The sequence below is a fragment of the Oncorhynchus masou genome, chromosome 6 (assembly GCF_036934945.1).
Source record: "Oncorhynchus masou masou isolate Uvic2021 chromosome 6, UVic_Omas_1.1, whole genome shotgun sequence".
NCBI classification, from domain to species: Eukaryota; Metazoa; Chordata; class Actinopteri; order Salmoniformes; family Salmonidae; genus Oncorhynchus; species Oncorhynchus masou.
The window spans coordinates 29,654,260-29,677,364 of NC_088217.1; the positions used below are offsets into that span (position 1 = coordinate 29,654,260).

General features: G+C 43.8%; 1 protein-coding gene across 1 annotated transcript in view; it reads right to left on the bottom strand.

The window, feature by feature from the left end:
• Window positions 1–23,105, bottom strand: part of LOC135541864 (retinoic acid receptor gamma-A-like) — a 96,801-nt gene that overhangs the window by 40,975 nt on the left and 32,721 nt on the right. The gene's annotated exons all lie outside the window — the stretch shown is intronic.

The following is a 23,105-nucleotide window of genomic DNA, read 5'->3' on the forward strand; positions in this document are numbered from 1 at the left end:
GAACCAGGCTCGGAGGGGTCAAAAGTCCCCTTCTGGCTGTGACGGGTGGAGATTAGAAACCTCGAGAGGAACCAGGCTCTGAGGGGTGTCTAGTCCCCTTCTGTCTGTGCCGGGTGGAGATTAGAAACCTAGAGAGGAACCAGGCTCTGAGGGGGGTCCAGTCCTCTTCTGGCTGTGCCGGGTGGAGATTAGAAACCTCGAGAGGAACCAGGCTCGGAGGGGTCCAAAGTCCACTTCTGGCTGTGACGGGTGGAGATTAGAAACCTCGAGAGGAACCAGGCTCTGAGGGGTGTCCAGTCCTCTTCTGGATGTGCCGGGTGGAGATTAGAAACCTCGAGAGGAACCAGGCTCTGAGGGGTGTCCAGTCCTCTTCTGGCTGTGCCGGGTGGAAATTAGAAACCTCGAGAGGAACCAGGTTCTGAGGGGTCACCAGTCCCCTTCTGGCTGTGCCGGGTGGAGATTAGAAACCTAGAGAGGAACCAGGCTCTGAGGGGTGTCCAGTCCCCTTCTGGCTGTGCCGGGTGGAGGTTAGAAACCTCGAGAGGAACCAGGCTCTGAGGGGTGTCCAGTCCTCTTCTGGCTGTGCCGGGTGGAGATTAGAAACGTCGAGAGGAACCAGGCTCTGAGGGGTCACCAGTCCCCTTCTGGCTGTGCCGGGTGGAGATTAGAAACCTTGAGAGGAACCAGGATCTGAGGGGTGTCCAGTCCCCTTCTGGCTGTGCCGGGTGGAGATTAGAAACCTCGAGAGGAACCAGGCTCTGAGGGGTGTCCAGTCCTCTTCTGGCTGTGCCGGGTGGAAATTAGAAACCTAGAGAGGAACCAGGCTCTGAGGGGTGTCCAGTCCCCTTCTGGCTGTGCCGGGTGGAGATTAGAAACTACGAGAGGAACCAGGCTCTGAGGGGTCACCAGTCCCCTTCTAGCTGTGCCGGGTGGAGATTAGAAACCTCGAGATGAACCAGGCTCTGAGCGTCGTCCAGTCCACTTCTGGCTGTGCCGGGTGGAGATTAGAAAACTAGAGAGGAGCCAGGCTCTGAGGGGTGTCCAGTCCCCTTCTGGCTGTGCCGGGTGGAGATTAGAAAGCTTGAGAGGAACCAGGCTCTGAGGGGTGTCCAGTCCCCTTCTGGCTGTGCCGGGTGGAGATTAGAAACCTAGAGTGGAACCAGGCTCTGAGGGGTGTCCAGTCCTCTTCTGGCTGTGCCGGGTGGAGATTAGAAACCCGAGAGGAACTCGAGAGGAACCAGGCTCTGAGGGGTCACCAGTCCCCTTCTAGCTGTGCCGGGTGGAGATTAGAAACCTTGAGAGGAACCAGGCTCTGAGGGGTGTCCAGTCCTCTTCTGGCTGTGCCGGGTGGAGATTAGAAACCTCGAGAGGAACCAGGCTCTGAGGGGTGTCCAGTCCTCTTCTGGCTGTGCCGGGTGGAGATTAGAAACCTTGAGAGGAACCAGGCTCTGAGGGGTGTCCAGTCCTCTTCTGGCTGTGCCGGGTGGAGATGAGAAAGCTTGAGAGGAACCAGGCTCTGAGGGGTGTCCAGTCCCCTTCTGGCTTTGCAGGGTGGAGATTAGAAACCTAGAGAGGAAACAGGCTCTGAGGGGTGTCCAGTCCTCTTCTGGCTGTGCCGGGTGGAGATTAGAAAACTAGAGAGGAACCAGGCTCTGAGGGGTGTCCAGTCCTCTTCTGGCTGTGCCGGGTGTAGATTAGAAAGCTCGAGAGTAACCAGGCTCTGAGGGGTGTCCAGTCCCCTTCTGGCTGTGCCGGGTGGAGATTAGAAACCTCGAGAGGAACCAGGCTCTGAGGGGTGTCCAGTCCTCTTCTGGCTGTGCCGGGTGGAGATTAGAAACCTCGAGAGGAACCAGGCTCTGAGGGGTCACCAGTCCCCTTCTGGCTGTGCCGGGTGGAGATTAGAAACCTCGAGAGGAACCAGGCTCTGAGGGGTGTCCAGTCCTCTTCTGGCTGTGCCGGGTGGAGATTAGAAACCTCGAGAGGAACCAGGCTCTGAGTGGTCACCAGTCCCCTTCTGGCTGTGCCGGGTGGAGATTAGAAACCTAGAGAGGAACCAGGCTCTGAGGGGTGTCCAGTCCTCTTCTAACTGTGCCTGGTGGAGATTAGAAACCTAGAGAGGAACCAGGCTCTGAGGGGTGTCCAGTCCTCTTCTGGCTGTGCCGGGTGGAGATTAGAAACCTCGAGAGGAACCAGGCTCTGAGGGGTCACCAGTCCCCTTCTGGCTGTGCCGGGTGGAGATAAGAAACCTCGAGAGGAACCAGGCTCTGAGGGGTGTCCAGTCCTCTTCTGGCTGTGCCGGGTGGAGATTAGAAACCTCGAGAGGAACCAGGCTCTGAGGGGTGTCCAGTCCCCTTCTGGCTTTGCAGGGTGGAGATTAGAAACCTAGAGAGGAAACAGGCTCTGAGGGGTGTCCAGTCCTCATCTGGCTGTGCCGGGTGGAGATTAGAAACCTCGAGAGGAACCAGGCTCTGAGGGGTGTCCAGTCCCCTTCTGGCTGTGCAGGGTGGAGATTAGAAACCTTGAGAGGAACCAGGCTCTGAGGGGTCACCAGTCCCTTTCTGGCTGTGCCGGGTGGAGATTAGAAACCTCGAGAGGAACCAGGCTCTGAGGGGTCACCAGTCCCCTTCTGGCTGTGCCGGGTGGAGATTAGAAACCTCGAGAGGAACAAGGCTCTGAGGGGTGTCCAGTCCTCTTCTGGCTGTGCATGGTGGAGATTAGAAACCTCGAGAGGAACCAGGCTCTGAGGGGTGTCCAGTACTCTTCTGGCTGTGCCGGGTGGAGATTAGAAATCTCGAGAGGAACCAGGATCTGAGGGGTCACCAGTCCTCTTCTGGCTGTGCCGGGTGGAGATTAGAAACCTCGAGAGGAACCAGGCTCTGAGGGGTCACCAGTCCCCTTCTGGCTGTGCCGGGTGGAGATTAGAAACCTCGAGAGGATCCAGGCTCTGAGGGGTGTCCAGTCCCCTTCTGGCTGTGCCGGGTGGAGATTAGAAACCTCGAGAGGAACCAGGCTCTGAGGGGTGTCCAGTCCCCTTCTGGCTGTGCCGGGTGGAGATTAGAAACCTCGAGAGGAACCAGGCTCTGAGGGGTGTCCAGTCCTCTTCTGGCTGTGCCGGGTGGAGATTAGAAACCTCGAGAGGAACCAGGCTCTGAGGGGTCACCAGTCCCCTTCTGGCTGTGCCGGGTGGAGATTAGAAACCTCGAGAGGAACCAGGCTCTGAGGGGTCACCAGTCCTCTTCTGGCTGTGCCGGGTGGAGATTAGAAACCTCGAGAGGAACCAGGCTCTGAGGGGTCACCAGTCCCCTTCTGGCTGTGCCGGGTGGAGATTAGAAACCTCGAGAGGATCCAGGCTCTGAGGGGTGTCCAGTCCCCTTCTGGCTGTGCCGGGTGGAGATTAGAAACCTCGAGAGGAACCAGGCTCTGAGGGGTGTCCAGTCCCCTTCTGGCTGTGCCGGGTGGAGATTAGAAACCTCGAGAGGAACCAGGCTCTGAGGGGTGTCCAGTCCTCTTCTGGCTGTGCCGGGTGGAGATTAGAAACCTCGAGAGGAACCAGGCTCTGAGGGGTCACCAGTCCCCTTCTGGCTGTGCCGGGTGGAGATTAGAAACCTCGAGAGGAACCAGGCTCTGAGGGGTGTCCAGTCCCCTTCTGGCTGTGCCGGGTGGAGATTAGAAACCTCGAGAGGAACCAGGCTCTGAGGGTCACCAGTCCTCTTCTGGCTGTGCCGGGTGGAGATTAGAAACCTCGAGAGGAACCAGGCTCTGAGGGGTCACCAGTCCCCTTCTGGCTGTGCCGGGTGGAGATTAGAAACCTCGAGAGGAACCAGGCTCTGAGGGGTGTCCTGTCCTCTTCTGGCTGTGCCGGGTGGAGATTAGAAACCTCGAGAGGAACCAGGCTCTGAGGGGTGTCCAGTCCCCTTCTGGCTGTGCCGGGTGGAGATTAGAAACCTCGAGAGGAACCAGGCTCTGAGGGGTGTCCAGTCCTCTTCTGGCTGTGCCGGGTGGAAATTAGAAACCTCGAGAGGAACCAGGCTCTGAGGGGTGTCCAGTCCCCTTCTGGCTGTGCCGGGTGGAGATTAGAAACCTCGAGAGGAACCAGGCTCTGAGGGGTGTCCAGTCCCCTTCTGGCTGTGCCGGATGGAGATTAGAAACCTCGAGAGGAACCAGGCTCTGAGGGTCACCAGTCCTCTTCTGGCTGTGCCGGGTGGAGATTATAAGAATACGTGGCCATTTAAGGCCAGATTGTTCTTCAAGATGTTCAAACGTTCATAGATGACCAGCAGGGTCAAACAATAATCACAGTGGTTGTAGAGGGTGCAACACGTCAGTACCTCAGGAGTAAATGTCAACAGCTTTTTCAAAAAATGTTGAGAGGAATGTGAGATTCGATATAAACCAATATTTTTTTTACATTTTCCAGGTCAAGGTTTGGCTTTTTCAAGAGATGCTTTATTACTGCCACTTTTAGTGAGTTTGGTACACATCCGGTGGATAGAGAGCTGTTTATTATGTTCAACAAAGGAGGGCCAAGCACAGGAAGTAGCTCTTTTAGTAGTTTAGTTGGAATAGGGTCCAGTATATAGCTTGATGGTTTAGCCTCTTGAAACTCCCCATCCCGGATCCGGGATCGTGACTAAAGCCTCAGGCTCATTAGCATAACGCAACGTTAACGATTTCTGAAAATCGCAAATAAAATGAATATAATGCGCCTGCTCTCAAGCTTAGCCTTTTCTTAACAACACTGTCATCTCAGATTTTCAAAATATGCTTTTAAACCATAGCAATTGACTAATTTGTGTAAGAGTATGCTAAGCTAGCTTAGCATTTTGAGTAGCATTTAGCACGCAACATTTTCACAAAAACCAGATAACCAAATAAATAAAATCATTTACCTTTGAAGAGCTTCGGATGTTTTCAATGAGGAGACTCTCAGTTACATACCAAATGCGCAGTTTTTACTGAAAGCGTCTGTGTGTAGGAGAAATCGTTTTGTACATCACATTTGGCTACCGAAACGAACCGAAAATTCAGTCACCTACAACGTCAAACTTTTTCCGAATTAACTCCATAATATCGACCGAAACGTTGTTTGGAATCAATCCTCAAGGTGTTTTTTCACATATCTCTTCATTGATATATCGTTCGTGGAAGCCTGCATTCTTCTCTGAATTCTGTGGAAAAATACTTGCAGCTGACTTTTGCGTACCAATTTCGGCGCAGGACACCGGGCGGACACCTGGTAAATGTGGTCTCTTATGGTCAATCTTCCAATGATATGCCTACAAATACGTCACAATGCTGCAGACACCTTGGGGAAACGACAGAAAGGGCAGACTTACTCCTCTCGCATTCACAGCCATATAAGGAGACAATGGAAAACAGAGCCTCAAAAATCCTGCTCATTTCCTGGATGCCGTCTCATCTTGGTTTTGCCTGAAGCTCACGTTCTAGGGCACGCACAGAAAATATCTTTGCAGTTCTGGAAACGTCAGAGTGTTTTCTTTCCAAAGCTACCAATTATATGCATAGTCGAGCATCTTTTTGTGACAAAATATCTTGTTTAAAACGGGAACGTTTTTCATCCAAAAATTAAATTGCGCCCCTAGAGTTTCAAGAGGTTAAAGGCCATGACTATTTTCATGAATGTGTCAAGAGATTTAAAAAAAAAAATGTGAGTGTCTCCATTGATCCCAGGTCCTGGCAGTGTTGTGCAGACTCAGGACAACTGAGCTCTGGAGAAATAAGCAGATTAAAAGCGGAGTCCGTAATTTGCTTTCTAATGATCATGATCTTTTCATCGAATAAGTTAATGAATTTATCACAGCTGAAGTGAAGGTTATTCTCTCTTATTGAATGCTGCTTTTTAGTTAGCCTTGCGACATTACAATTTTTTTATGTTGGATTGTTCTTATTCTCCTCAATTAGGTTGGAAAAATAGGATGATCGAGCAGCGGTGAGGGTGCTTCGATATTGCACAGTACTGTCTTTCCAAGCTAGTAGGGAAGACTTCCAGTTTGGAAGAGCACCATTTACCTTCCAATTTTCTGGAAGCTTCCTTCAGGGGTCGGGTATTTCTGTATACCAGGGAGCAAATTTCTTGTGACAAATGTTTTTTTGTTTTTAGGGGTGCGACTGCATCTAGGGTATTATGCAAGGTTAAATTACATTTGTTGCAATTGCAAATGCAATAAAATGGTGGTCCGATAGTCCAGGATTATGAGGAAAAACATTTTAATCCACAATATTTATTCCATGGGACAAAACTAGATCCAGAGTATGACTGTGGCAATGAGCAGGTGGCAATGAGACATGTTGGACAAAACCCACTGAGTCGATGATGACTCCAAAAGCCTTTTGGAGTTGGTCTGTGGACTTTTCCATGTGAATTAAAAAAAATACCAAATAGATTTTTTATATTTTTATTATCTGCCATGACTACAAGTTCTGATAGGAACTCAGGGAACTCAGTGAGGAATGCTGTATAAGGCCCAGGAGGCCTGTAATCAGGAGCTATAAAAAATAATTGAGTTGGCTACATAGATTTCATGACTTTTTTTTGTAAATTGAAATTTGCTGTCATAAATGTTAGCAACACCTCCGCCTTTGCGGGATGCGCGGGGGGATATATACTAGTGTAACCAGGAGGAGAGGCCTCATTTAACACCGTAATTCATCATGCTTGAGCCATGTTTCAGTCAGGCCAATCACATCAAGATTATGATCAGTGATTAGTTCATTGACTATAACTGCCTTGGAAGTGAGGGATCTAACATTAAGTAGCCCTGTTTTGAGATGTGAGATATCACAATCTCTTTTAATAATGACAGGAATGGAGGAGGTCTTTATTCCAGTGAGATTGCTAAGGTGAACACCACCATGTTTTGTTTTGCCCAACCTAGATCGAGGCACAGACACGGTGGCAGACTCCACTAAGCTGCCTGGCATGCACCCTACCTCATTGTGGAGCTAGAGGAGTTAGAGCCCTGTCTATGTTCATAGGTAAGATGAGAGCACCACTCCAGCTAGGATGGAGTCCGTCACTCCTCAACAGGCCAGGCTTGGTCCTGTTTGTGGGTGAGTCCAAGAAAGAGGGCCAATTATCTACAAATTCTATCTTTTGGGAGGGGCAGAAAACAGTTTCTAATCCAGCAATTGAGTTGTGAGACTGCTGTAGAGCTCATCACTCCCCCTAACTGGGAGGGGGCCAGAGACAATTACTCGATGCCGACACATTCTAGCTGATTTACACATGGAAGCTATGTTGCACTTGGTGACCTCTGACTGTTTCATCCTAACATCGCTAGTGCCAACGTGGATAACAATATCCCTAAACTATCTACACTCACAAGTTTTAGCCTCAGCCAGCACCATCTTCAGATTAGCCTTTACGTCGGTAGCCCTGCCCGCTGGTAAACAGTGTATGATCGCTGAATGATTCTTTTTAAGACTAATATTGCGGGTAATGGAGTCGCCAATGACTAGGGTTTTCAATTTGTCCGAGCTAATTGTGGGAGGCTTCGGGGCTCAGACCTGAGAAGGCTCGACCTCTGACTCCGACTCGTTGCTTAATAGGGAGAACCGGTTTCTGTCGGCTGAATGAGCGACACAGGTAGAGCATGCCAACAGCTTTTCTTTCCAGAAGCCTAGAGAAAATAGTCAGATTGCGGGGACTGTATGGGGGAGTTTATATTACCATCTGTACTTACTGGTGGCACAGACTCTGGTTCATCCTTTCCTACACTTAAATTGCCTTTGACTAACGATTGCATCTGAAGCTGGGCTTGCAACACGGCTATCCTCCCCATAAGGCGATAGTTCTGCTGTATATTATGAGTACAGTGACTGCAATCACAGTAGATGGCATAGTGTTAATGTTACTACTTTTCTTTTTTCGGCTGGTGAAGGTCCTGTAGAACAATGTCTAGATAAAGGGGTGAAAAAGTTGCATGAAAAAAGTTGAGCGAGGACAAAAACTAAAATGCTCGTAAATGTATTAAAGGTAAAAACTGAAAAGTTTGGCAGATAGCCAAGTAGTAACAAACAGCACAACAGCACAGAGACTAGTCCGGAAGTTGAGACCCACACAGACTTGAGGCTCCCTGTTCCCAAACACCACTTCATAGTGTTCCAAAGGGAGGGCACATGTACTGAGTCAAAACACAATGTTAATAAGAGAAGAGTGCCATCTTATTGTAAATTAATGCTGAGACTGAGTGTACCACACTTAGCTTGCATTAAGTGACAGATGGATCATTTCTGATGGTCACTGCATGTAGGGTGAAGGCACCACAGAGACTTCAGATGACATTGCCGTGGGGAGGAAACCACACACACACAGTTCAACCTGATGACCCAGAGAGGGGGTTTAATGAATTACACAGTATTGTGCAACTTTCCCAAGTAAGTGGATTATGCAACAACTTCCCATGATGACCATAGCTTACAGCCTGACTGTCATTTTAAGGTGGCAATCTGATATTTACTCCTAATTTCTATATCATAGGTGTGGCAGGGTAGCCTAGTGGTTAGAGTGTTGGACTAATAACTGAAAGGTTGCAAGTTCATATCCCCGAGCTGACAAGGTACAAGTCTGTCTTTCCACCCCTGAACAGGCAGTTATAACCCACTGTTCTTAGGCCATCATCAAAACTAAGAATTTGTTCTTAACTGACTTGTTAAAATAAAATTATGCTTTTCCTTTGTTCTCTGGTTGACTATCATAAATGTTCCACCCTTCCCATCCCATCTCATCTCATCTCTCCTCACTATTTCACACACACACAGTAGTCATTAGCAGACACTCTTATCCAGAGTGACTTACAGGAGCAATTAGGGTTAAGTGCCTTGCTCAAGGGCACATTAACAGATTTTTCATCATCAGCTCTTGGATTTGAACCAGTGATCGTTCAGTTACTAGACCAACACTCTTAACTGCTATGCTGCACACACACAGTCTCGTTCTCCCTTACCTCTCTCTTTGTTTTCGCCTCACTCTCTCATTCTAAACTCCTTAATTATGCCCTGCTTTTATTGGAATGAGTCTCAGGTCTCGTTATTGCTGCCCATACTAGTACACACTGTGTCGTTCACTTCCTCTCTGATTACCAACTTCAAACACAACAAAGGGTTTGACCAAACACATCAAAAAGCACAGCAGCAACGTAGACTAAACTGCTACTGACAAAGTTTCAGCCACTGACCCAAGTAGTGGCTGACCCGTGATGTGTTAAAGAGAGGGAAAGTCATTTTAACTGATACAGAAGTTTTTTCATAACATGTTAAGAGAGGAGCATGTTCCATAAATCAACACAAGCATGTTGTCAGCTGTGTGTACAGTACGTTCACCTGTCACCTATAATTCTCCCTCCCTGCCTCTCTCCTGCTCTACCTCCCCCTCTTCCCCTCTCTCTCCCCTCCCCTTCTCTCTCTGTCTTTCTCTCTCTCTCCTGTGGGTTTGTGTTTTCACCTCTCGGACTCTCTCCTTCCACTTCATCTGGCTTGTGTTGTTTTATAATTACATTTATTCAAATCAATTCAGTTGGTTCGCCCAGCCCTGGGGTTACTGGCTACTTCAGCCCCATTAAATCCACATTTTCCCCCGCAAGCCAACTTAACTCTGGTGCTGTGACTTTGGATACTTTATACGCATTCTATATGGTCAACTCCACCCCCATCCCTTCTCCCTTCCCTTCCCTCGTTTAAGAGAGATGAACTCTTGAAGAAACCCCCAGTGGGGAACTAACTCCCCCTTCTAGACTTCTTCTGCCGTTCTCCTCCCTCCCTCCCTCCCTCCCTCCCTGGTTTCTGTTGTTTCCCTGGCTCACTTTTCGTCCGATCTCTTTGTTTTTACATTTCTTTTTTCATTATCCAATTAGATTTAGTCTTAGTGTATTATCACAGGTTTACTGTCAATATCCTCACCACTCGGTTTATGTACTGTTGCATTTTTCTCTCTATTATTCTTACTCCCCTACTCCTCTCTTTTTCTCTACTGTCCCTCATTTATCTCACTATGGAACAATAGTAAAACTTCCAAGGAAAAAGTCCTTATTTACGTGATGTAACGGCCTCTTTTTGCCTTTTCAGCTTTGCTTGGTTCATGTAAGCTTTCCCTCTCTATGTCCCCCTCAAAACCTTTCCCTCTCCCAGTCGCAACATTTTTACCTGTCTTTCAACATGCAGGACACACACACGCAGGCATGCACGTATCTACGCACGCACACGCGCTCACACACACACACACACACACACACACACACAAACACACACACACACACACACACACACTGAAGGGAGCGTAGCTGCAGAATCTCAGCCTGGTCTGTTCTCTCCACACCTTGAGACAATTACAGCCCCCCCTACCCCCTCAATAATCCCTCCCCTACAGCCCCCAAGCCCAGGACTGAGGAAAAAGAGACACAAACTAAAGAGGGAATGCAGACAGGAAAAGGGTGGCCCATTCCCGCTCAGTTTCTTTCGTTCTGTTTCTTTCGCTCTTTTTCTCTCTCCAACAATTTTTTGAACACACACACACACACACACACACACACACACACACACACACACACACACACACACACACACACACACACACACACACACACACACACACACACACACACACACACACACACACATACACACACACACACACACAGTGCACACATTCACATTCCAGCTCTTCACAGTATCTGGTTTCTCAGCTATTCATCCTGTTGTCATTTCTGACACAAACACACACAGGCCAGAACAATGGTCTTTCTCAGTCTCTCATAACACCAGCACTAACAGCCTGGACACAAGTCACAATGTGTTCATCAATAAGGCTGCAGTCACAATTATGGTCGCAATTACGGGACTATAGAACTATTGTCTGCATTTTGTGTGGCATTTGCTTGTGTTGGAATGCATAGCCTTCAGTTCCTTTGAGAGCAGGCTGGCAGTGGTGTGTGTGTGTGTTTGGACATGCTGAAACTGAATGCATGTGATGACAAAGACACGTAACACCACACAAGCCCTCCCCTACACACACACACATACACACACACACACACACACAAGTCGAGGCCCGACACTGAAACATTGCTGAGGACAATGTGTGACAAGCTCAAAATGGGTGTATATTGTGTTGTGAGAATAGAACAGGCCTAAAGCAGTTGCTCATCAGTTCAAGCCTGTGTATCAGACTGTGGATCATTCTAAAGTTCAAAAACTTATAGTAATCTTGACATTGGAGCAAGAAATAACAGTCAGAGGATGATGGACAAAGCCAGGAAGAGCTTTGGATCAGGAAGAGATCAGCAAAAGCGTGCATTAGTGCAAATTAGAGAGCTTATGCCCCACCCTCTTCTTCAGACTGCAAGCACTCACTGAACTCCATTGGACCACCTCGCTCTCAAGACCAGACCAATTTTCATTGGTTGAGGTTTGTGTCAATCTCTTGTCAAGGGATCCTTTATCTGCATCTGTCATGCAGATTTGCCCACGCTCCCCGTGCGGCCCCTCTGTACATTTGTTTTGATTTTGTGCCTGACTCAAGTTTCTCTTCTAAACAACTACATTTAAAAACGAATACAAATAACAATCAGTATTTTCTTCATTGAGAATGGACTCATTCTCTGATTTCGGTGTATTTCCTCCTGTTATTTTGAAGTAGCCTGTGTTCTGTAGATGCCTCTTGCCATGGCGCCAATAGTAAGCTTAGGCAGAAAGATCTGTAAATATTGTACTTTTGTTTGAACTTTTTTTTGGCACCAATGTTTTGTTGTTGTTGATTAAACACTTTTATTAAGGGTTTAGTGACCAGCTGGTGGTTTCATAGAAACAGCGTCACCAGCCGAATTCTAATCGAGCTGGCACCAGTTGTGAAACTGGACTGTGTTGGCCTGGGATTCCTTGTCCAAGCTTTAATTTGAGAATTCCATTCTAGCCAACCTTAATTTGGCCCTAATTTTAAGTGCTAGTGGAAGCAGGGCTTAAAAGCTCCAGAAAAGACCACCACACCTTGACAGTCTGGAACAGTCCCCTACAAGGCGAGCCTCTACCATTCCCAAACACTGCAGTCCACATCCTTCCAGGAACCGGGATAGGTGGAACGAAAAGCAGGTGATGTGAACGCATCATTGAAATACCATAAGCTGGTTTCTGGAGCAAATCTAACTAGCTAGCTTGTTAGCTAGCCAAGCCAAATAAACGGACTTGCCATCATTATGCCTGCAACTCCGTGGTTTGCCACCAGATATTTCAGATCAACCCTTATTAATTTAATAAAACCCCCCCAAAAAAGTTTATTGAAAAATGTAATTAAAAACAAATATGTACAATGTCTACAGAGCTCTCTGCCTATGCGAACTCATGGCGTCATGGCAACCATGGAACCATGTTTCACTTGGCTACCAGTTCCTGACCATTGGAGGAGTCGTCTGAAGCATGAGAGAAATGATAGAGGAAAGAGGAATACAGCAGTACTGAGTCAGAGGGCTTGTAGTGAGGACGACTGGCTACTATTCTGAACTCTGCTACACAGGGTGGAAGAGGAGAAGTCCATAGGCTGTAAGACTCTGGCTGGATTCCAGACTTTCCCTCTACAAGATCATCAGTAGACTCCATCACCATCATCTACCCTCCTCCAGTGTTGTAGACTACCACTCAGCCTCAAGACCACATATTGACGATTTGACACAATTACTACCATGGTCTTGAATTGGACTCACATTTTTCTGGTCTCGGTCTCGACTTGGTCTTGGACCCCGTGCCTCTCTCCCAGTCTTGGTCTTGACTTGGACTCAATTTGCTCTGGTCTTTGTCTTCAATCGGTCTCACTTTAGGTGGTCTCGAACGCAACATTTTTCAACCAGAATTTAATCAACTGACTTAGATTATGCAATTATCTTTCTCCATAGACACAGTCCATTCTTCTCTTGAGCACTCTCACACAAACACACACACACACGCACACACACACGCACACACACAAACAGGCCTCTGCTGGTTGAAGGCTGGGACCAGACCCAAAATTCCAAATCCGATTTTATATTTAAAAAACAAATTAGACACAATGTGTTGTTTGTCCTGGGTCCCTTTCAGTACTAATGTAACCTTTACTTTTGGGCCATCCTAGTGGTTTCTTTCCATCAAAATGTGGCATTCATTTGAAACGTTTCGTCTTCCATCTCATCGCTGACCGCTTCCGACCAGACCGCCTATAAGAGGCAAAATTCCTCCAAGATCAGCAAGCTTATATGACAGCAGAACTTGTGAATGTGTCTGTGTGTGTGTCTATATATGTGTGTGTGTCGGTGTCTGTGTATGTGTGTGTATGTGTATTTGTGTGTGTGTGTGTGTGTGTTGGTATTTATGTAATTGTACCCTTCCACATCCACAAGTGGGAGCAGAGAGTGCTGTAGGTCTATGTGATATTTGGTCAAACAACCATGTTATTGATATTAATTGCTCTTCTCTGTGAGAAACATAGCGTTTTGCAATTTTAGGCTCATAAAAGTGATAATTTCTTAACCTTTACACAAACAACATATTTCAGATAACATATGTTTTCACTCTTGAATGCCATATTATTGAAGGGCTTAGTAATGCAATGACTTCTCTTGAGGATGCATCAAATCTGCATTTAGCTCAATTTCTCCACACTGTCGACGGGACAGTAGTGGAGAGGGTAGTAAGTTTTAAGTTCCTCTGCGTACACATCACGGACAAACTGAATTGGTCCACCCACACAGACAGCATGGTGAAGAAGGCGCACTACCAAAGGGTAGTGAGGTCTGCACAACGCATCACCGGGGGCAAACTACCTGCCCTGACACCTACACCACCCGATGTCACAGGAAGGCCATAAAGATCACCAAGGACAACAACCACCCGAGCCACTGCCTGTTCACACCGCTATCATCCAGAAGGCGAGGTCAGTACAGGTGCATCAAAGCTGGGACCGAGAGACTGAAAAACAGCTTCTATCTCAATGCCATCATACTGTTAAACAGCCACTACTAACATTGAGTGGCTGCTGCCAACATACTGACTCAACTCCAGCCACTTAAACAATGGAAAAATGTATGTAAAAAATGTATCACTAGCCACTTTAAACAATGGCACTTAATATAATGTTTACATACCCTACATTACTCATCTCATATGTATATACTGTACTCTATACCATCTATTGCTTCTTGCCATCTTTATGTAATACATGTATCCCTAGCCACTTTAACTTCTTCGATATAGGGGGCGCTCTTTTAATTTTTGGATAAAAAAACGTTCCCGTTTTAAACAAGATATTGTGTCATGAAAAGATGCTCGACTATGCATATAATTGACAGCTTTGGAAAGAAAACACTCTGACGTTTCCAAAACTGCAAAGATATTGTCTGTGAGTGCCCCAGAACTAATGCTACAGGCGAAACCAACATGAAGTTTCATACAGGAAATGCCCCAGATTTTGAATGTGCTGTGTTCCAATGTCTCCTTATATGGCTGTGAATGCGCTAGGAATGAGCCTACACTTTCTGTCGTTTCCCCAAGGTGTCTGCAGCATTGTGACGTATTTGTAGGCATATCATTGGAAGATTGACTACATTTACCATTGGAAGAGACTACATTTACCAGGTGTCCGCTTGGTGTTCTCCGTCTAAATTATTGCGCAATCTCCAGCTGCGTTCACTTTTCCATTAGGTTCAGAGGAGAAAGGCAACTGCCACGAATGATTTATAATCGAATAGATATGTGAAAAACACCTTGAGGATTGATTCTAAACAACGTTTGCCATGTTTCTGTTGATATTATGGAGTTAATTTGGAAAAAAGTTTGGTGTTGTAATGACTGAATTTTCAGGGTTTTTTCTTAGCCAAACAGAACAAAACGGAGCGATTTCTCCTACACAAATAATCTTTTTGGAAAAACTGAACATTTGCTATCTAACTGAGAGTCTCCTCATTGAAAACATCCGAAGTTCTTCAAAGGTAAATGATTTTATTTGAATGCTTTTCTTGTTTTTGTGAAAATGTTGCCTGCTGAATGCTAGGCTTAATGCTATGCTAGCTATCAATACTCTTACACAAATGCTTGTGTAGCTATGGTTGAAAAGCATATTTTGAAAATCTGAGATGACAGTGTTGTTAACAAAAGGCTAAGCTTGTGAGCCAATATATTTATTTCATTACATTTGCGATTTTCATGAATAGTTAACGTTGCATTATGCTAATGAGCTTGAGGCTATGATTACGCTCCCGGATACGGGATTGCTCGACGCTAGATGTTAAACAATGCCACTTGTATATGTTTACATACCCTACATTACGCATCTCATATGTATATACTGTACTCGATATAATCTACTGCATCTTGTCTATGCCGTTCTGTACCATCACTCATTCATATATTTTCATTTACATATATTCATCCTTTTACATTTGTGTGTATAAGGTAGTTGTTGTGAAATTGTTTGGTTAGATTACTCGTTGGTTATTACTGCATTGTCGGAACTAGAAGCACACAATTTCGCTACACTCGCATTAACATCTGCTAACCATGTGTATGTGACAAATAAAATTTGATTTGATTTTGACATTGGAAGTACAGTATAGTAGACCTACATGTGCACTGCATATGAGCTGTTTGGAAAGGACTATGCTGGTTGTAAAACTTAACAGGCTTTTCAGTTGTGAACAGATCGTCAGACCAGATAAAGTTGTGGGTTCGGATTCAAGTCTGTTTATGTTTAAGTCACATACCATTGATCCATATTCAAGACAAAGTGATACTGTGCAAAAACCGGTTGAATCAATGTTGTTTCCATGTCATTTAAACACCAAAATGCTATAATGACGTGGAAAACGGATTGGATTTGCAAAAAGTCATCAATGTAAGGTCATTTCAGATTTTTTTTTCACCCAACGTTTAACCTAAATCCATTGACATGGTGTTGATTTCACGTTGAATTCATTAGTTGACAACAACCAAATGATAATCAAAACTAGACGTTGAACTGACGTCTGTGCCCAGTGGGATTTCTGAGACAAAAAGCGAGACAAGATGGGAAAACATTCTGTAGTTGAACAAAGTTTCATAGGAAAGACAACATATATAAGTTAGAATAGTCCAAAATGTTCAAGGTAATGACAATTTAGAAGAACATCTGGCTCAGCAAAAATAAGTCTATTCATAGCTAAAATATGCATATTTTCTGAGGATGCATAGCACAAATACCAAATGTCTTAATGCCGTATTCTGACTGAACGCTAAACCAACATCCCAATATTTGGCTGTTTAGGCCAGTGGTTCTCAAACCTCTCCTCGGGAACCCCCAGAAGATTAACAATTATGTTGGAGACCTGAACTAGTTCACCTGATTCATGTAGTCAATGACTTGTTGATTAGTTGACATGTTGAATCAGGTGAGGTACCTCTAGAATAGATCAAATACATGGAACTTCTGGGGTTCCCCGAGGAGAAGTTTGAGAACCACTGGTTTAGGCAGCCAGGGCTAACTTGACCCCACTATCAAACCAAAATATCCAGCCAAGCATGTTTGAGTCCTGTCAGGGACAATTGTAGCATTTTAGCTAACTTTTCCCTAACCCTTATTCGAAATTCAACCTAATTCATCTCACCTGCTACGTAAATTCACCTAACCTTCGTCATTTTAGTTCCCCTAACATTTGTAATTAATTCCCCCAACTGCAAACGTAAATTCTCCCTGTAATTCTCCTTTGTTGTTACAGCGCAACAACCATGATTGGTTAAGTAATTTAAAGTTAGTGGTAAGATGCAGTGTTAATTTTGTCAACAATAACTATGACGAAAAATATTTGTCAACAACCTATTTTTCCCGACTAAAACTATGACAATATCGAGATGAGAGAATTTCTTTTACAAATTCATTGTTGACCTATGCCTACCCTGACCCTGAGCATGCCTGCCATTGGGTACCATTGCCTTTCCTCTGGTTTACTGACCCCTGCCTGCCTTAACCTGTCTATTGCCTGCCCCGTTGGAATATTAACCTCTCTTGGGTAGGGGGCAGTATTTTGACATCCGGATGAAAAGCATGCCCAAAATAAACTGCCTGTTACTCAGGCCCAGAAGCTAGGATATCCATATAATTGGTAGATTTGGATAGAAAACACTCTAAAGTTTCTAAAATTGTTAAAATGTCTGTGAATATAACATAACTGATTTGGCAGGCGAAACCCTAAGGACAAACTATCCAGGGGAAAAACAATTGAGGTCATAGGATTTTCCAATATTTTTCTATGGGATACCCTTATTATTAGGAACCTGGTTGCAGTTCCTATGGCTTCCAGTAGATGTCAACAGTCTTTAGAAATTGTTCAATGTTTTTCTTTTGAGAAATTAAGAAGTAGTCCCATTCATTGTAAGGGAATACCCCCTGAAATGAACAAAAATGAATGGGATCTTATTGGCACCGTACGAAACATATACACAATATACAATACCAGTCAAATGGACGTTGTTTCATTCAAAACTGATTGCAAATGCCATATGGCAAATGCCAAGTGTCACACAGCAAAAAATCAATAGATGGCGAGCGTGGTCCACCATAAATATTCATATTGCAAATGTAATACCAGTCAAGACCCAAGGGTCAAATTTTGAAAATGTAAAAATGATTTCAAAAACTTATCACCCCCTTAACTTCTTGCGTCGAGCAATCCCGGATCCGGGATCCTATTTATAGCCTCAAGCTCATTAGCATAACGCAACGTTAACTATTCATGAAAATCGCAAATGAAATGAAATAAATATATTTGCTCTCAAGCTTAGACCTTTGTTAACCTGTTGGAACTCTAGGGGCGCAATTTCATTTTTGGATGAAAAACGTTCCCGTTTTAAACAAGATATTTTGTCACAAAAAGATGCTCGACTATGCATATAATTGCTACTGTTCGAAAGAAAACACTCTGACGTGTCCAGAAATACAAAGATCTTCTCTGTGCGTGCCCTTTAACGTGAGCTTCAGGCAAAACCAAGATGAGATGGCATCCAGGAAATGACAAGGATTTTTGAGGCTCTGTTTGTCATGATCTCCTTATATGGCTGTGAACGCAAGAGGAATGAGTCTGCCCTTTCTGTCGTTTCCCCAAGGTGTCTGCAGCATTGTGACGTATTTGTAGGCAGATCATTGGAAGATTGACCATAAGAGACCACATTTACCACGTGTCCGCCCGGTGTCCTGCGCCGAAATTGGTGCGCAAAAGTCACCTGCCAGTATTTTTCCAAACAATACAGAGAGTAAAGCAAGCTTCCACGAACTGCATGTCAATGAAGAGATATGTGAAAAAACACCTTGAGGACTGATTCCAAACAACGTTTGCCATGTTTCGGTCGATATTATGTAGTTAATCCGGAAAAAGTTTTACGTTGTAGGTGACTGAATTTTCGGTTCGTTTCAGTAGCCAGGCGCAATGTAGAAAACGGAACGATTTCTCCTACACACAGACGCTTTCAGGAAACACTGTGCATTTGGTGTGTAACTGAGAGTCTCCTCATTGAAAACATCAGAAGCTCTTCAAAGGTAAATGATTTTATTTATTTGGTTATCTGGTTTTTGTGAAAATGTTGCGTGCTACATGTTATTCAAAATGCATTGCTAGCTTTGCATACTCTTACACAAATTAGTCAATTTCTATGGTTCAAAAGCATATTTTGAAAATCTGAGATGACAGTGTTGTTAAGAAAAGGCTAAGCTTGAGAGCAGATGCATTATTTTCATTTTATTTGCGATTTTCAGAAATCGTTAACGTTACATTATGCTAATGAGCTTCAGGCTATAACTGTATACAGGGTTTTTTCATAGCCAAACGTGAACAAAACGGAGCGATTTGTCCTACACAAATAATATTTTTTTGAAAAACTGCACATTTGCTATGTAACTGAGAGTCTCCTCATTGAAAACATCCGAAGCTCTTCAAAGTTAATGATTTTATTTATTTGGTTATCTGGCTTTTGTGAAAATGTTGCGTGCTACATGCTACACAAAATGCTATGCTAGCTTTGCATACTCTTACACAAATTAGTCAATTTCTATGGTTCAAAAGCATATTTTGAAAATCTGAGATGACAGTGTTGTTAAGAAAAGGCTAAGCTTGAGAGCAAACGCATTATTTTAATTTTATTTGCGATTTTCAGAAATCGTTAACGTTGCGTTATGCTAATGAGCCTGAGGCTTTAGTCACGATCCCGGATCCGGGATGGGGAGTTTCAAGAAGTTAACAACACTGTCATCTCAGATTTTCAAAATATGCTTTTCAACCATAGCTAAACAAGCATTTGTGTAAGAGTATTGATAGCTAGCATAGCTATAAGCCTAGAATTCAGCCAGCAACATTTTCACAAAAAGAAAAGCATTCAAATAAAATCATTTACCTTTGAAGAACTTCAGATATTTTCAATGAGGAGACTCTCAGTTAGATTGCAAATGTTCAGTTTAAAAAAAAATATTACTTGTGTAGGACAAATCGCTCCGTTTTGTTCACGTTTGGCTATGAAAAAAACCTGTATCCAGTTATAGCCTCAAGCTCATTAGCATAACGTAATGTTAACTATTTATTAACTATTTTAACTATTTGTTAACTATTTAAAATCGCAAATGAAATGAAATAAATATGCTATCTCTCAAGCTTAGCCTTTTCTTAACAACACTGTCATCTCAGATTTTCAAAATATGCTTTTCAACCATAGCAAAACAAGCATTTGTGTAAGAGTATTGATCGCTAGCGTAGCATTTAGCGTAGCATTTAACGGGCAACATTTTCACAAAAACCAGAAAAGCATTCAAATAAAATAATTTACCTTTGAAGAACTTCGGATGTTTTCAATGAGGAGACTCTCAGTTACATAGCAAATGTTCAGTTTTTCCTGAAAGCTTCTTTGTGTAGGAGAAATCGCTCCGTTTTGTACATCACGTTTGGGTACCAAAAAAACCTGAAAATTCAGTCATCAAAACGGCTAACTTTTTTCCAAATTAACTCCATAATATCGACTGAAACACGACAAACGCTGTTTAGAATCAATCCTCAAGGTGTTTTTCACATATCTCTTCATTGATATATCGTTCGTGGAAGTATACTTTCTCCTCTGAATCCCATGGAAAAATACTTGCAGCTGAAGATGACGCACCAATTTCGACGGAGGACACCAGGCGGACACCTGGCAAATGTAGTCTCTTATGGTCAATCTTCCAATGATATGCCTACAAATACGTCACAATGCTGCAGACACCTTGGGGAAATGGCAGAAATTGTGGGCTCATTCCTGTCGCATTCACAGCCATATAAGGAGACATTGGAAAACAGAGCTTCAAAAATTTTGCTCATTTCCTGTTTGAAGTTTCATCTTGGTTTCGCCTGTAGCATCAGTTCTGGGGCACTCACAGATAATATCTTTGCAGTTTTGGAAACGTCAGAGTGTTTTCTTTCCAAAGCTGTCAATTATATGCATAGTCGAGCATCTTTTTGTGACAAAATATTGCACTTAAAACGGGCACGTTTTTTTATCCAATAATGAAATAGCGCCCCTATAGATTCAAGAGGTTAAAAAAGTACTTTCTTTGACGTTTTTTTTAAATTCTTTACATTTCTTTGTTGTCAATTACACATGTATGTGAACTGTATGAACATACTTTTGTCATATTTTATTCTCATAATTTTTTTCATTGTCCATAAGGCATATGTTTTGCAATATGATTTCATAGGAAGTCAAAAGTCCAAGTCAAAATTCAGTAAACCATTGCCAAATGCCATAACAAATGTCCAAATGCAATATGAAAGTATTGAAAGTGCCAAATCAGGATGTTATGTCTATTTGCCATATATGATCATAGGAAGTCGGTTTCCAAACCCAAAAGTCAGTGAACCATGTCCAAATGGCATGTATACTGCCCAAATGATATATAGCACTATGTTAAGCCATGAATCAACTTAGATTGTCTATTTGTCATGTATGATAAGGGAGAAGTGGGACTTTTTTTTAAATGTCCAAAATGACCAGGGTTGCCCCCTATTGGATGGGCAACGGGTGCGTGGTGCTCCATACCCAACCGTAGAACCCTTGCACCCCCGTAAAGCCATTAAAAACCCTTTTTAACGTCTAGCGTCGAGCAATCCCGTATCCGGGAGCGTAATCATAGCCTCAAGCTCATTAGCATAATGCAACGTTAACTATTCATGAAAATCGCAAATGTAATGAAATAAATATATTGGCTCACAAGCTTAGCCTTTTGTTAACAACACTGTCATCTCAGATTTTCAAAATATGCTTTTCAACCATAGCTACACAAGCATTTGTGTAAGAGTATTGATAGCTAGCATAGCATTAAGCCTAGCATTCAGCAGGCAACATTTTCACAAAAACAAGAAAAGCATTCAAATAAAATCATTTACCTTTGAAGAACTTCGGATGTTTTCAATGAGGAGACTCTCAGTTAGATAGCAAATGTTCAGTTTTTCCAAAAGATTATTTGTGTAGGAGAAATCGCTCCGTTTTGTTCTGTTTGGCTAAGAAAAAACCCTGAAAATTCAGTCATTACAACACCAAACTTTTTTCCAAATTAACTCCATAATATCAACAGAAACATGGCAAACGTTGTTTAGAATCAATCCTCAAGGTGTTTTTCACATATCTATTCGATTATAAATCATTCGTGGCAGTTGCCTTTCTCCTCTGAACCTAATGGAAAAGTGAACGCAGCTGGAGATTGTGCAATAATTTAGACGGAGAACACCAAGCGGACACCTGGTAAATGTAGTCTCTTATGGTCAATCTTCCAATGATATGCCTACAAATACGTCACAATGCTGCAGACACCTTGGGAAACGACAGAAAGTGTAGGCTCATTCCTGGCGCATTCACAGCCATATAAGGAGACATTGGAACACAGCGCATTCAAAATCTGGGGCATTTCCTATATGAAATTTCATCTTGGTTTCGCCTGTAGCATTTGTTCTGGGGCACTCACAGACAATATCTTTACAGTTTTGGAAACGTCAGAGTGTTTTCTTTCCAAAGCTGTCAATTATATGCATAGTCGAGCATCTTTTCGTGACAAAATATCTTGTTTAAAACCGGAATGTTTTTTTATCCAAAAATTAAAAGAGAGCCCCCTATATCGAAGAAGTTAAAATGTGCTGCTGGTAACCCATTCCAATCACCAGGCGCACGGTTGTCCATTTGCAATATGTTTCAATGGGCATTTACCATCACGAATTTGACTTGCTCAAAAATACTGCAGAAATGCAAAATTGACTGGCCCGATGAACTCGGGATGGCTGGGCAGTGATTCTGGTTCCTCCATTGCTCGTTGGTGTTGATTTCAGAATGTCAATTTGGTGATGGTCTATCACTGTCTAAACATATTGCAAATGGACAAAAGTCAACCAGCAAGTCACCGTCCATCAGTCAATTAAATATCATTCTGACACCCAACTGATACAAACTGACACCACACCCACTTTTTCCAACTCGTTTAGAAGCCAACTATCACATATTTCAGAGCAGGCCCAAAATTCACAGAGCCTTCTGTTTAAACCATAATAAAAACATAAAACACGTAGTTGAGTTGAGTTTATTTTTATTTTTACAGGGACAGTGCACATTAATCAACGTTTCAGTAAAAGTGCCGGTTTTAGCCAGCCGGCTAATTTTCAACCGCAGTCCCTGGGACTGTTACGCTCGAGCTGCGGGTCCATTTCTGACGTTATGTGTAGGCCTATCTGAGGCGACCCCGAATTCCGAGTTTTGGCTCAATAGGTCATTTGGAGCCTGAACAGCGACCTTAATAGGTGCTGAAAATCCATGTTTTTCCTGCCGTTGCTACGGGATCCTTGAATGAGCTATCGGACAGAAACATTAGGGTCCATCTCTATGGGCCAAGGCGGTTTCAATGCACCTAGTCTTGAGACTAAATGTCGTCATTTTCATGATGTCAAAATGAATTGAAGTTATTGCAAATGTACGAGGCAGTTTCTCAGTCTGAGAACCTTCTAGAGCCACATAACTCACCGTGAACTATCGACTTAAGCTCTAGAACAGGTTTCTAAAGTTTCAGAGCTCTAGGTCTGACGGTTCTTTGATAGTTT